Consider the following 15,359-nt stretch of genomic DNA (forward strand, 5'->3'; position numbering starts at 1 on the left):
TTCCTGCAAAAGACATGATGTTGTTCTTTTTTTTTTTTTTCTTTTTTGAGACAGAGTCTCGTTCTGTCGCCCAGGTTGGAGTGCAGTGGCGCAATCTCGGCTCACTGCAAGCTCCGCCTCCCAGGTTCACGCCATTCTGCCTCAGCCTCCTGAGTAACTGGGACTACAGGTGCCTGCCACCACACCCGGCTAATTTTTTTTGTATTTTTAGTAGAGACGGGGTTTCACTGTGTTAGCCAGGATGGTCTCGATCTCCTGACCTCATGATCCGCCCGCCTCAGCCTCCCAAAGTGCTGGGATTACAGGCGTAAGCCACCGTGCCCAGCCGATCTTGTTCTTTTTTATGGCTGCATAATATTTCACATTTTCTTTATGCAATCTGCCACTGATGGGCATTTAGATTGATTCCAGTGCATGTGTCTTTATGGTAGAATGATTTATATTCCTTTGGGTATATATCCAGTAATGGGATTGCTGGGTCGAATGGTAGTTCTGTTTTGAGATCTTTGAGGATTCTCCACTCTGCTTTCCATAATAGTTGAACTAATTTACATTCCTACCAACAGTGTATAAGCGTTCCCTTTTCTCTGCAACCTCACCAGAATCTGTTTTTTTTTTTTTTTTTTTTTTTACTTTTTAACAATAGCCATTCTGACTGGTGTGTGATGGTACCTTATGGTTTTGATTTGCATTTCTCTAATGATCAGTGATGTTGAGCTTTTTTTCATGTTGGCCACATTTATATCTTCTTTTGAGAAGTGTCTGTTCAAGCCCTTTTCCCACTTCTTAATGGAGTTGTTTGTTTTTTCTCTTGTAAATTTGTTTAAGTACCTTATAGATGCTGGATATTGGACCTTTGTCCAATGTATAGTTTGCAGAATTTCTCTCCCATTCTCTAGGTTGTCTTCTTACTGTGATGATAGTTTCTTTTGCTGTGCAGAAGCTCTTTAGCTTAATAGATCCCATTTGTCAATTTTTGCTTTTGTTGCAATTGCTTTTGGCATCTCTTTTTCTTTTTTTTTTTTTTTTTAAGACAGAGTCTTGCTCTGTCACCCAGGCTGGAGTGGAGTGGTGTGATCTAGGCTCACTGCAATCTCTGCCTCCTGGGCTCAAGTGATTCTCTTGCCTCAGCCTCTTGAGTAGCTGGGATTATAGGTGCCCACCACCACACCCAGCTAATTTTTGTATTTTTAGTAGAGACAGGGTTCCACCATGTTAGCCAGGCTGGTCTCAAACTCCTGACCTCAAGTGATCTGCCTGCCTTGGCCTCCCAGAGTGCTGGGATTACAGGCATGAGCCACCACACCTGGCTTTGCTTTTGGCATCTTTTCATGAAACCTTTGCCCATTCCTATGTCCAGAATGATATTGCCTAGGTTGTCTTCCAGGGTTTTTATAGTTCGAGGTTTTACGTGTAAGTCTTTAATCCATCTTGAGTTAATTTTTGTATATGGTGTAAGGAAGGGGTCCAGTTTCAATCTTCTACATATGGCTAGCCAGTTATCCCAGCACCATTTATTAAATAAGGAGTCCTTTCCCCATTGCTTTTTTTTTTTTTTTGGTCAGCTTTGTTAAAGATCAGATGGTTATAGGTGTGTGGCCTTATTTCTGGGCTCTCTATTCTGTTCCATTGGTCTATGTATCTGTTTTTGTACCAGTTCCATGTTGTTTTGGTTACTGTAATCCTGTAGTATGGTTTGATGTCAGGTAGGGTAATGTCCCCAGCTTTGTTCTTTTTACTTAGGATTGCCTTCACTATTCGGGCTCTTTTTTTTGTTTCATAAGAATTTTTAAAATAGTTTTTTCTAGTTCTATGAAGAATGTCATTGGAAGTTTGATAGAATAACGTTGAATTGGCCGGGCGCGGTGGCTCACTCCTGTAATCCCAGCACTTTGAGAGGCCGAGGCGGGTGGATCACGAGGTCAGGAGATCAAGTCCATCCTGGCTAACATGGTGAAACCCCGTCTCCACTAAACATACAAAAAATTAGCCGGGCGTGGTGGCAGGCTCCTGAAGTCCCAGCTACTTGGGAGGCTGAGGCAGCAGAATGGTGTGAACCCGGGAGGCAAAGCTTGCAGTCAGCCGAGATCGCGCCACTGCACTCCAGCCTGGGCGACAGAACGAGACTCTGTCTCAAAGAAAAAAAAAAAAAATAGGGAATAACGTTGAATCTAGAATTGCTTTGCGCAGTATAGCCATTTTAATGATATTCTTCCTATCCATGAACAGGGAATGTTTTTCCATTTATTTGAGTCATTTCTGATTTCTTTGAGCAGGGTTTTGTAATTCTCATTGCAGAGATCTTTCACTTCCCTGGTTAGCTGTATTCCTAGGTAGTTTATTCTTTTTGTGGCGATTGTGAATGGGATTGAGTTCCTGATTTGACTCTTGCTGGCTGTTGTTGGTGTATAGGAATGCTGGTGATTTTTGTACATTGGTTTTGTATCCTGAGACTTTGCCGAAGTTGTTTATCAGCTGAAGGAGCTTTTTGGCTGAGACTTTACAGTTTTCTAGATACAGGATCATGTCATCTGCAGAGATAGTTTGACTTCCTCTCTTTCCATTTGGATGCTCTTTATTTCTCTATCTTGCCTGATAAGCATTTAAATTATTAATAGTTCTTAAATCCTTTTATTCTCATGAAATAAATATATATACTTAATAAATGTATGTATACTGTGTATATGTATAATATTTAAGCTATCTCACAGAGAAGCATGGATTCAAATAAAAGAAATACAGCATGCACTTACTAAATCATATTTTTCAGTCACATCCACCAATTTTGAAGAAGTTTTTACTGAAATTTGATGAATAAATTTTCTCTTGATGTGAATCCAAGTTTATTTATTTTTCCTTTTTTACTCTTTTTTATTCTTCTTTTTTTTTTTTTTTTTTTTGAGGCAGGGTCTCACTGTTGCCCAGGCTGGAGTACAGTGGTGTGACCTCGGCTCACTGCAACCTCTGCTTCACAGGTTCAAGTGATTCTCCTGCCTCAGCCTCCCAAGTAGCTGGGATTACAGGCACCTGCCACCACGCCCAGCTAACTTTTTTTTTTTGTATTTTTAATAGAGATGGGGTTTCGCCATGTTGCCCAGGCTGGTCTCTACCTCCTGAGTTCAGGTCAATCCGCTGACTTCAGCCTCCTAAAGTGCTGGGATTATGGGTGTGAGCCACTGCACCCAGCCTGTATATATCATATATATATATATATATATAATGTATATATCATAGCTCATTGCAACCTCAAATTCCTGAGCTCAAGCAATCCACCCACCTCCGCCTCCTGAGTAGCTGTGATTACAGGTATTCACCACCATGCCCAGCTAATTTTTAAATTTTTGCAGAGATGGGGGTCTCTCTCTGTTACCAGGCTAGTCTTCAACTCCTGGCATCAAGTGATCCTCCCTCTGTGGCCTCCCACAGTGTTTTAAAATGAACCCCATTGTATAACCTTCCTGAAGAAGTCAGAAGATTACCACTAGCCTATCATTCTACAGCAAAACACGAATAGGGAGAGAGAGAGAAGACTGCTCTTCGAAAGACCAATTTTGGGTTCCTGTCTCTTGGGTTTTAAAAATCAGGTGATTTCTCTTTAAAAATCTGGATCTCTGGCAGTGTTTGCCTGTGTTCCTGCAAGGAATCAATCAGCTGGAGCCGAGGAATGGCTGTTGGCATTAAACAACCCAGCCTCCCCTGCTCTCCAGTCTCCATCTTCCTCCATCCCCTTCCATTTCTTTCCCGCAACAGCTTGCCTAATAACGGTGCAGTACTTGGATTTCACACGTGGTGACATCTCTATACGTTTTCTCTGGAATCATTTTAGCATTCTAATCAAAATGGCTGCTCCAACAATGGTTATACTTAGCTAGGTTTTCTATAAAATATCCATTTTTTAAAAGGTAATTTATGGTTGAGGCTGACTCCTCTGACACATCTTTCAGTGGCTCACAAAAAGTAGCTCCTAATGAATTTCATTATTGAAACAGAATTTTGCAAATACCACAAGCTGGAACATGCTAGAAATATCTGCAGTTTCACCCAACTGTACTCAAACCTCCCACGCTGCATGATTTGATGTAATAATGGTTTCTTCGAATCTCCAGCCACATCTTCTTTGAGTCTTCCAACAGATTTTCTTACAAAAGAATGCATTTCAATTTCTTGCCATAGTGTTTCCTATTTGCTATTTTAACCAGTTTTACTGTGGTAGGAAGACAGTGTTTTCTAATTTTTTTTTAAACTTCTGTATTAAACACGGAATTGCAAAACATGCTGTTTAACACACTGTTAAACATTTGTCATTAAGTTGAGTGAAATTTTGTGTGATCTGGTATTGAGGATCACATGATTTTTAAACACAATTGATAGTATCTAACGTATAATGTATGCTTTGCTTGAGGTCCAATGATAAAAGATGTCAATAATTCAATTATTTTTATTGATAATGTTAATTACTTTTGCTAACTTTTTGCCAGATCTCTGTTAGCTTGTTGTGTGGCTGATGATGAGCTTGCAATAAAGACAGAAATGTTAGCCTTGACATTTGTTTGTGGTTTGCTTGAGCTTGCATTATCTATATTACTTTCAATCCAGTTTCTTGGGAAGAATTTTGTTTGTTTTGTTTTATTTTAGAGAGACAGGGTCTTAATGTGTTGTCCAGGCTGGAGTCCAGTGGTGCGATCACGGGTCACTGCAGGCTTGAACTCCTGGCCTCAAGCAATCCTCCCACCTCAGCTTTCTGAGTAGCTGAGACTACAGGTATGCGCCACCATGCCTGCAAACTGCGTGTGTGTGTGTGTGTGTGTGTGTGTGGAGATAGGACCTCACTATGTTGTACAAGCTGGTCTCAAACTCCTGGCCTCAAGTGATCCTCTTGCCTTGGCCTTCCAGAGTGTTGGGATTACAGGTGCAAGCCACCACATTCACCCAGAACAATTTTACATTTTAAATTGTGATGTAATTCACATACCATACACTTTTTTGTTTTTTTTTTTTTTGAGACAGAGTTTCACTCTCATCGCCCAGGCTAGAATGCAATGGCGTGACCTCGGCTCACAGCAACCTATGCCTCCCAGGTTCAAGCGATTCTCCTGCCTCAGCCTCCCAAGTAGTTGGGATTACAGGAGTGCGCCACCACGTCTGGCTAATTTTGTATTTTTAGTAGAGACGGGTCCTCTCCATGTTGGTGAGGCAAGTCTCAAACTCCCCACCTCAGGTGATCCACCCATCTTGGCCTCCCAAAGTGCTGGGATTACAGGCGTGAGCCACCGCACCCGGTCAAAATTCACCCCTTTAAAGTGTACAGTTGAGGCTGGGCACAGTGGCTCATGCCTGTACTCCCAGCACTTCGGGAGCCAGAGGTGGGAGGATCTCTTGAGACCTGGAGCTTGAGACCAGCCTGGGTAACATGGTGAAACCCCATCACTACAAGAAATACAAAAATTAGCTGCGTGTGGTGGCGTGAGCCTGTGGTCCCAGCTACTCGGGTGGCTGAGGTGGGAGGATTGCTTGAGCCGGGGAGGTTGAGGTTGCAGTGAACTATGATCACACCACTGCACTCCATCCTGGGCAACAGAGTGAGACCGTGTCCAAAAAAAAAACACAAAAACTGTACAGTTCAGCAGCTTTTTTGTGTATTCACAGAAGTGTACAAGCATCACCACTAATCTCAGATCATTTTCATCATCCCAGAAAGAAATCTCATATCCATTAGTAGACACTCCCATATCCCCCAGGCCCTGGCAGCCACTCACCTACTTTCTGTCTCTCTGGATCTCCCTCTCCTGGACATTTCATAAAAGTGGAATCATACAATATGGTTTTTTTAAAATTTGGCTTCTAAATTATCTTTTAAAACTTAAAAAAAAAAATTTAGATTTAAAAAAAGCCCAGAAGTCTCAATACTGCACCCTGTCCCCACCAAACCATGGTCCCTTTCCACACTCGCCTGGGCTGTGCACGTCAACTGTGGTTAGAGCACAGCATTGATGCCGTCACCAGAACAGCCTTGATTTCGATACAATCCAATTACCTCGGCTCAGAGAACAATTTGTTCCGAATAAAGAAATAAGCAAATCCTTGTTTTGCAAATTTCTGCTGTTAGCCTAGAGAGTGACAGTGCCCCCAAAGATGGGCCAGCAGGGGCTCAAAGCGTCCCACTCATTATGCTCTGCAGGAATGCTCCACTGCATGGGGCACGTGCGTTTTCAGTAGCATTGTCTTCATGCAGAGAGAATAGAACGTTTGTTATCAAAGAAGACTGCAAAAAAGTAAAATATGTACCACCAACAAGCCAATTCACTCACGAACTGTTCTTTTTAGGACTTAGGAGTAAATTCTGGTGGGCATCACACAAAGGAGTTTTAGACTATTTCAGGTAGATGTTAAAGTAAGGCATAAAAAGTAAGGTATAAAATGCTCCCTGAAATTATATGTTAAAGTAAGGTATAAAACTGCTCCCTGAAATTATATATAAGATTACTCTTTCTCTTTATATTCCAGAGGTCTATTTGAAAGGCACATTTTTTAGAGGGAAATTCATAGCAATTTTGTTAGAAATATTAATATCAAGGAAATAAAACCATCCTTTCTAGGCTAGTTTTTCAATGTAAACTTTTAATTATTTTTTATATTTTGTATTTATTTTATTTTATTTTATTTATTTTTTGAGACAGCGTCTCAGCATTAGTCCGTTCTCATGCTGCTATAAAGACATACCCGAGACTGGGTAATTTATAAAGGATAGAGGTTTAATTGACTCACAGTTCAGCATGGCTGGGGAGGCCTCAGGAAACTTACAATCATGCTGGAAGGGGAAGCAAACACATCCTTCTTCACATGGCAGCAGCAAGGAGAATTGCCGAGCAAATGAAAAACCCATTGTAAAACCATCAGATAGCTGGGCATGGTGGCTTGCACCTGTAATCCCAGCACTTTGGGAGGCTGAGGTGGGCAGATCACCTGAGGTCAGGAGTTCCAGACTAGCCTGACCAACATGGAGAAACCCCATCTCTACTAAAAATACGAAATTAGCCAGGCATGGTGGTGCATGCCTGTAATCCCAGCTACTCGGGAGGCTGAGGCAGGAGAATCGCTTGAACTTGGGAGGCGGAGGTTGTGGTGAGCCAAGATCACGCCATTGCACTCCAGCCTGGGCAACAAGAGCAAAACTCTGTCTCAAAACAAAACAAAACAAAACAAAAACCATCAGATCTCATGAGAACACACTATCACGAGAACAGCATGAGGGTACCTACCCTCATGATTCAATTACCTCCCACTAGGTCCCTCCCATGACACGTGGGGATTATGGGAACTACAATTCAAGATGAGATTTAGGTGGGGACACAGCCAAACCATATCAGACAGGGTCACACCCTGTCACCTCAGCCAGAGTGCAGTGGTGCAATCACAGCTGACTGTGGCCTTGACCTCCCTGGCTCAAGCTATTGCCTTCCTCAGCCTCCCAAAGTGCTGGGATTACAGGCATAAGCCACTGGGCCTGGCCCAATGTAAACTTTCTGTTAAAGAATAATACACCTATAGAAACTACATAAATCATACACTTGATATAATTTGCGAAGTTAATATGCTCATGTAAGCAGTACCCAGATCAAAAACAGAGCACAACCGGTCCCCTAGGATAACCCCTTGTACTCTCTTCCAGTCTCCACGCCTCTAAAACCGTAGATACAATTTGTCTAGTTTTGAACTTGATATCAAAGGGACCAAATGGTGTGTGCTCTTCTGTGTCTGGCTTCCATCCTTAACATTGTGCTTGGGAGAATCAGCCAAACTGTGATGTGAAGCTGTAGGCAGCTCGTTCTCATTGCTGAGTAGAACTCTTTTGTGTCGATGTATTCACTGTCCTATTGATAATTGGTTAGTTTCCAGTTTGTGGTTATCAGAAATAACACTGCCTTGACCATTCCTGTCGATGGCTATTGGTGGGCATATGGACCCATACTGAATGCATTTCTTTTCTTTCTTTCTTCTTTCTTTCTTTCTTTGTCTTTCTTTTTCTTTTTCCTTTTTCTTTTCTTTTCCTTTCTTTCTTTTTCTTTCTTTCTTTTTCCCTTTTCTCTTTCCTTCTTCCTTTCTTTCTTTCTTTTTCTTTCTTTCTTTCTTTCCCTTCCTTCCTTCCTTCCCTCCCTCCCTCCCTTCCTTCCTTCCTTTCCTTCTTTCTTTTCTTTCTTTTTTTGAGACAGGGTCTCACTGTGTCACCCAGGCTGGAGTGCAGTGGTGCAACCACAACTCATTGCAGCCTCCACCTCCCGGGCTCAAGCAATCATCCTGCCTCAGCCTCCCAAATAGCCGGGACTAAAGGCGTGTGCCACCACATCTGGCTAATTTTTGTATTTCTTGTAGAGATGGGTTTTCACCATGTTGCCCAGGCTGGTCTTGAATTCCTGAGCTCAAGTGATCCACCTGCCTCAGCCTCCCAAAGTACTGGGATTACAGGCATGAGCCATGGCGCCTGGCCATTTGGTGTACTTCTAGAAGTAGCAAGAAGATAGTTTTTATGTCTGCTCCTCATATGTTTGGTGTCCGTCAGCCTGAAAATAATTTAAAAACTGAAGAGTGGAGGGCATGGACCACAAAGTTTTAGAGGAAAAGAAAAAAGTTACCAAACAGGCTGTTCTTTTCTTTGCGATCTTTACTAATGAACCAGAGCTTAGGGGTGCTGTTGTGTCCAGAAAGTGACCACAGTCAGTGGGCTCTTTCTTCTTCCTAAATTGGGATTTTGTAACAAGATTTAGGAGCTTACTTCATTTGGGAATCGGATGTGACTTGGAAAAGTGAAAGGGGACCTGGGAATTCAATCCACCCCCCCCGTTTTTTTTTAAGATGGAGTCTTGCGCTGTCACCCAGACTGGAGTACAGTGGCATGATCTTGGCTCACTGCAACCTCCATCTCCCGGGTTCAAGCAATTCTCCTGCCTCAGCCTCCCGAATAGCTGGGATTACAGGCATGCAACACCACGCCTGGCTAATTTTTGTATTTTTATTTTTTCTTAGACACCGTCTCACTCTGTTGCCCAGGCCAAGGTGCAGTGGTGTGATCTCTGCTCAGTGCAACCTCCACCCTCCCTGGGCTAAAGCAATTCTCCTGCCTCAGCCTCCCAAGTAGCTGGGACTACAGGCATGTACCAACATGCCTGGCTGATTTTTGTATTTTTAGTAGAGACGGGGTTTCACCATGTTATCCAAGCTAGTCTCAAACTCCTGACCTCAAGTGATCCACCCACCTCGGCCTCCCAAAGTGCTGGGATTACAGGCATGAGCCACCATGCCTGGCTTAGGAATTCAATCTCTTATGAAGATCCTGGAGAAGTCTAATAATTCTCTTCTGAAGAATCTATGAACTTACCAAGGCTTCAACTCATCTCATCTCTTTACATACAGAGAAAATTTAATTACAGAAAGCGTCAGATTGGAGAACAGAACCCACATCCTACAAATGCTCCTTCTCAGCAGGGAGCATGGCCCCCCTCCCTGACCTCCCTTCCTCTGGGGTAGCATCCTTCACCAGGTTTTACTTACACTGACCACGGGCCACCTGTCGCTACTCTTTATCTGCTTCTATTGTACATCCCTACCATGCCAATTACAGATTTTACTAAGATTGTTTTCTATTCTTTTATTTTGGACCCTAAACAATCAACTGAACTGAAAGAGGTTTTATGTTTGTTTCCTTGAGCAGTTTATTTAATTTTTAGAGACAGGGTCTTGCTCCATCGCCCAGGCTGGAGTTCAGTGGAGCAATCAGCTCACTGTAGTCTCGAACTCCTAGACTCAAGTGATTCTCCCATCTCAGCTTCCTGAGTATCTGGGACTACAGGTGCAACCATCATGCCCTGCTCATCATTTTATTTTTTGTAGGGACAGAGTCTTGCTGTGTTACCCAGGCTGGTCTCAAAACTCCTTGACTCAAGTGATCCTCCTGCCTTGATCTCCCACAACCCTGGGATTACAGCTGTGAGCCACCATGCCTGGCATGAGCAGTTTATTTTTGTCACTTGTTTACTCTGTGATAGGAGGGTATATATCAAAGAAGAGGAAAACTGTCCTATACAGAAACCACCAGAGGAGGAATTTGCTACTTTCCTGCAGAGCATGAATCATGTCTGTGTGACTCATTTTTGCAGAACCACTGGTGAAAGGCCAATGCATAAATAGGTACTTTGTGATGATGATCATGAAAATGATGGATAATAAGATACAAACAGTTCTGACTGCCTTAGAAGGCAGTTGCTGGACAAATAAAAAATACAGTACTATTTTAATATTCTATTGCATCATTACTTAGTAATCATTACAAACAGATTTTATTTTATAGCTTCAAATATTTCAAAAAGATGTTCAATGCCATTACAGAAATGCAAATTAAAACACAGTGAGATATTGCTACATCACTGTTAGAATGGATACAATTTTATTTATTTATTAAAATATTATTATTGTAAATTGACAAACTATAGTTGTATATATTTATGGGGTACAAAGTGATGTTATGATTTACAAATACAACTTGGGATAATTAAATCAAGTGAATTAACTATTCATCACCTCAAATTTTTTTTGTGGAGAGAACATTTGAAATTTTACTCTCTTAGCAATTTTGAAACGTACAATACACTATTATTAACTAAACTTACTATGCTGTGTAATAGATTGCAAAAAACCCCTTATTTCTCCTGCCTAACAGAGGCTTTGCAGTAGCCTCTGACCATCATTTACCCATTCCCTCCAGCCCCCAGCCTCTAGTAATCACCATCCTACACTATGCTTCTATGAGGCCTATTGTTTTAGATTCCACATTGTATTAGTCAGGGTTCTCTAGAGGGACAGAGCTAATAGGAGATATATATATATATATTTTTTTCTATCTATCTATCTATATTCTATCTATATATTCTATCTATAGATTCTATAGATATATTCTATCTATATCTAGATATAGATAGAATCTATAGATATCTATAGATATATCTATAGATATCTATAGATAGAATATATAGAATCTATAGATAGAATATATATATTCTATATACATTATATAGATAGAATATCTATTCTATATAAATTATATAGATAGAATATCTATATAGAATATCTATAGAGAATATATCTATAGAATATCTATAGAATATATCTATAGAATATCTATAGAATATACAGAACATATATAGAATATACAGAACATATATAGAATATATAGAATATATATAGAATATATAGAATATATATAGAATATATAGAATATATATAGAATATATAGAGAATATATAGAGAATATATAGAGAATATATATATAGAATATATATAGAATATATATAGAATATATATATAGAATATATATAGAATATATATATAGAATATATATAGAATATATATATAGAATATATATATAGAATATATATATAGAATATATATATAGAATATATATAGAGAATATATATAGAGAATATATATGTGTATATATAGAGAATATATATGTGTATATATAGAGAATATATATATAGAATACATATGTGTATATATATATCAGGGAGTTTATTAAGTATTAACTCACACAATCACAAGGTCCCACAATAAGCCTTCTGTAGGCTTAGGAAGAAGAAGAGCCAGTTGGAGTTCCAAAACTGAAGAACTTGGAGTCCAATGTTCGAGGGCAGGAAGCATCCAACATGAGAGAAAGATGTAGGCTGGAAGGCTGGGCCAGTCTAGTCTTTTCATATTTTTCTGCCTACTTTATATTCCAGTCACACTGGCAGCCGATTAGATGGTGGCCACCCAGATTAAGGGTGGGTCTGCCTTTCCCAGCCCACTGACTCAAATGTTAATCTCCTTTGGCAACACCCTCACAGACACACCCAGGATCAGTACTTTGCATCCTTCAATCCAATCAAGTTGACATTCAGTATCAACCACCACACATATATAAGTAAGATCATGTGGTATTTGTCTTTCTGTGTGTGGCTTATTACACTTAACATCATGTCTTCTGATTTCTTTTTTTTTTTTTTTCTTTTTTGAGACTTGTTCCCCAGGCTAGAGTGCAATGGCATGATCTCGGCTCACTGCAACCTCCACCTCCCAGGTTCAAGTGATTATCCTACCTCAGCTTCCTAAGTAGCTGGGATTACAGGCGCCCGCCACCATGGCTACTTTTTTTGTATTTTTAGTAGAGACAGGGTTTCACCATGTTGGCCAGGCTGGTCTCGAACTCCTGACCTCAGGTGATCCACCTGCCTCTGCCTGCCAAAGTGCTGGGATTACAGGCGTGAGCCACTGTGTCCTGCCCATGTCTTCCGATTTCATCCACGTTGTTGTTAATGAGAGAATTTATTTCCTTTTGTAAGACTGAAATTCCGTTGTGGATATATGTTACATTTTCTTTATTTGTTCATCTATTGATGGACACTTAGACTGGTTCCATAATTTGGCTAGTGTAAATAGTGCTGCAGTGAAAATGGGAGTGCAGACATCTCTTTGACATACTGATTTCAAATCTTTTGGGTAAATACCCAGAAATGAGAATGCTGGATCACAATTTTATTTTATTTTATTTATTTTTATTTTTTTGAGATGGAGTCTTGCTCTGTCACTCAGGCTGGAGTGCAGTGGTGTGATCTCAGCTCACTGCAACCTCCGCCTCCCGGATTCAAGCAATTCTCCTGCCTCAGCCTCCTGAGTAGCTGGAAATACAGGAATGCACCACCACACCCAGCTAATTTTTATTTTATTTTATTTTATTTTTTTAGTAGAGACAGGGTTTCGCCATGTTAATCAGGCTGGTCTCAAACTCCTGACCTCAAGTGATCCGCCTGCCTCGGCCTCCAAAAGTGCTAGGATTACAGGCATAAGCCATCATGCCCGACCTGGATCACAATTTTAAATAAGAAGTGTTGGCAGGGATGTGGAGAAACTAGAATCCTCATATTATATTATTGGCGGAAATGTATAAACAGTACAACCATTTTGGAAAACAATCTGGCAGTTTCAGTAAAAAGTTAAAACTGGCTGGGCACCATGGCTCGCGCCTGTAATCCTAGCACTTTGGGAGGCTGAAGCAGGAGGTTTGCTTGAGCCCAGGAGTTCAGACCAACCTGGGCAACGTATGGAGACCCCATCTCTACCAATTTTTTTTCTTTTTTTTTGAGACGAAGTCTTGCTCTGTCGCCAGGCTGGAGTGCCATGGCATGATCTCGGCTTACTGCAACCTCTGCCTCCTGGGTTCAAGCGATTCTTCTGCCTCAGCCTCCAGAGTAGCTGGGATTACAGGTGCGCGCCACCATGCCCAGCTAATTTTTGTATTTTTAGTAGAGACGGGGTTTCACCATGTTGGCCAGGATGGTCTCGATCTCTTGACCTTGTGATCCACCCGCCTCAGCCTCCCAAAGTGCTGGGATTACAGGCATGCGCCACCACACCTGGCCAAAAAAAATTTTTTTTTAATTAGCCAGGCATGGTGGTGAGTCCTGTAGTCCCAGGTAGGAGGATCACTTGAGCCCGGGAGGTTGAGACTGGAGTAAGCCATGATAGCAACACTGCACTCCAGCCTGAGTGACAAAGCATGGCCCTGTCTGAAAGAAAAAAAAAACGTTAAACATAAATTCACCATAGAACCTAGCTATTCCACTCCTAGGAATCTACCCAAGACAAATAAAAACATCAGTCTACACAAAGACATGTACATGAATGTTCATAGTAGCACTATTCATAATAATCTCACATTGGAAATAATCCAAATATACATTAAGTGGTGAATGGATAAATAAAATGTGGTATATCCATACAATGGGATGTTATTCAGTAATTAGAAGAGATTAAGTATTGATACATGCGGAAACACGAGTGGACCTTGGAAGCAGCGTGCTAAGTGGAAGAAACCAGACATAACAGACTGCATTGTATGAGTCCATTTATTTTTTTTAATTTTTATTTATTTATTTTTTCGACACGGAATCTCACTCTGTCACCCAGGGTGGAGTGCAGTGGCGTGATCTCAGCTCACTGCAACTTCCACCTCCTGGGTTCAAGCGATTCTCGTGCCTCAGCCTCCCAAGCAGCTGGGATTACAGGAACCCACCACCATTCCTGGCTAATTTTTGTATTTTTAGTAGAGATGGGGTTTCACCATGTTGGCCAGGCTGGTCTCGAACTCCTGACCTCGTGATTCACCCGGCTCGGCCTTTCAAAGTGCTGGGATTACAGGCGTGAGCCACTGGGCTGTCCGTATGAGTCCATTTATATAAAATGTTCACAGAAAGGCAAATTTCTAGTGACAGAAAACAAAACAGTGGTTGCTTAGTGCTGGGAGTGGGAGCAAGGTTTAACTGTAAATCAGCACAAGAAAACTTTTTGGGGTGATGGAATTATTCTGAAACTGGATTATGGTGTTAGTTGCATAATTCTAGAAATGCACTAAAATCTTTGAAATGTACAGTGCCAATGGGCAAATATATAGTATACAAATTGCATCCCAATAAGTTGGTTTTTTTTTAAAGCACAGACTCTGATTTTAAGACAATACTTGTATTTTTTATTTAGCTACAGAGTCGCTACAGGAATAATACATTTTTGGGGGGTGGAGGGCATGACAAAGTTTAAATTTTTAAGAAGTAACCCAAAGGAAAACATTCTAAAGAAATCTTTCCGTTTCTTCCCTGAAACCTCTGAGTTTTTTACTCTCCTGGGTTTATTCATTAAGGCCCTGTCTTCTGAAGGGGTGCAGTGACCTCTGAGTCATCAATCACTTAAAGGTAAAGAGGTCCCAGGTGTACTTTTAGAATAATGGGTTCAATTCCAAAGTAAGACATGAAGGGAGGACCAATTGCCTAGATCCAGGTCATCAGTAGGCTAGACCTTCCTGTCCTGCGTTCAAAGTGGGTATCTGGAATTACTTGAAACTCCAAGATTAGGTTGTTAAACAACATGGTAGGACCAATACCCAAATTTAAGTTAGACGTAAGACTTAGGGCTTCAGATGTCAACAATACCAAACCGTAATAGTCACCACTGTCATAAAGTGGGCTCTCTCCAGATATATCAACAGTACACCTGGAAAGTCCATCGTTTTCCAGAATTTTCTACAATAATATACTGGTCCCTAGCAACAGTTACCATATAGATGATTAAAAGACACTAAAATTTTTATTTTAAAATGCAGTTTTTATCAATATACAACTGATACAGAAAAGCAAGCATATCATAAGTGCTCAGTGAATTTTCAAAGGTAACATCCCTTCTATAACACCAACAAGGTTGAGAAATAGAAGATCACCATCACCCTGGAAGACTCTCAAAGCCCCTCCCAGCTACCACCCACACTCTCTTCCTCAAAGATAACC

At 40.9% G+C, this 15,359-nt stretch overlaps 1 protein-coding gene across 1 annotated transcript in view; it reads right to left on the minus strand.

The window, feature by feature from the left end:
* Positions 1 to 13,969: 13,969 nt before the first annotated feature.
* PIGP (phosphatidylinositol glycan anchor biosynthesis class P) overlaps positions 13,970 to 15,359 on the minus strand; it is a 38,115-nt gene continuing 36,725 nt past the window's right edge. The window contains exon 6 of the transcript XR_008517288.2: positions 13,970 to 14,287. The gene's annotated coding sequence lies outside the window, so the exon portion shown is untranslated. The remainder of the gene's footprint in view (positions 14,288 to 15,359) is intronic.

This window comes from Pongo abelii, chromosome 22 (assembly GCF_028885655.2).
Source record: "Pongo abelii isolate AG06213 chromosome 22, NHGRI_mPonAbe1-v2.0_pri, whole genome shotgun sequence".
Classification (NCBI taxonomy): Eukaryota; Metazoa; Chordata; class Mammalia; order Primates; family Hominidae; genus Pongo; species Pongo abelii.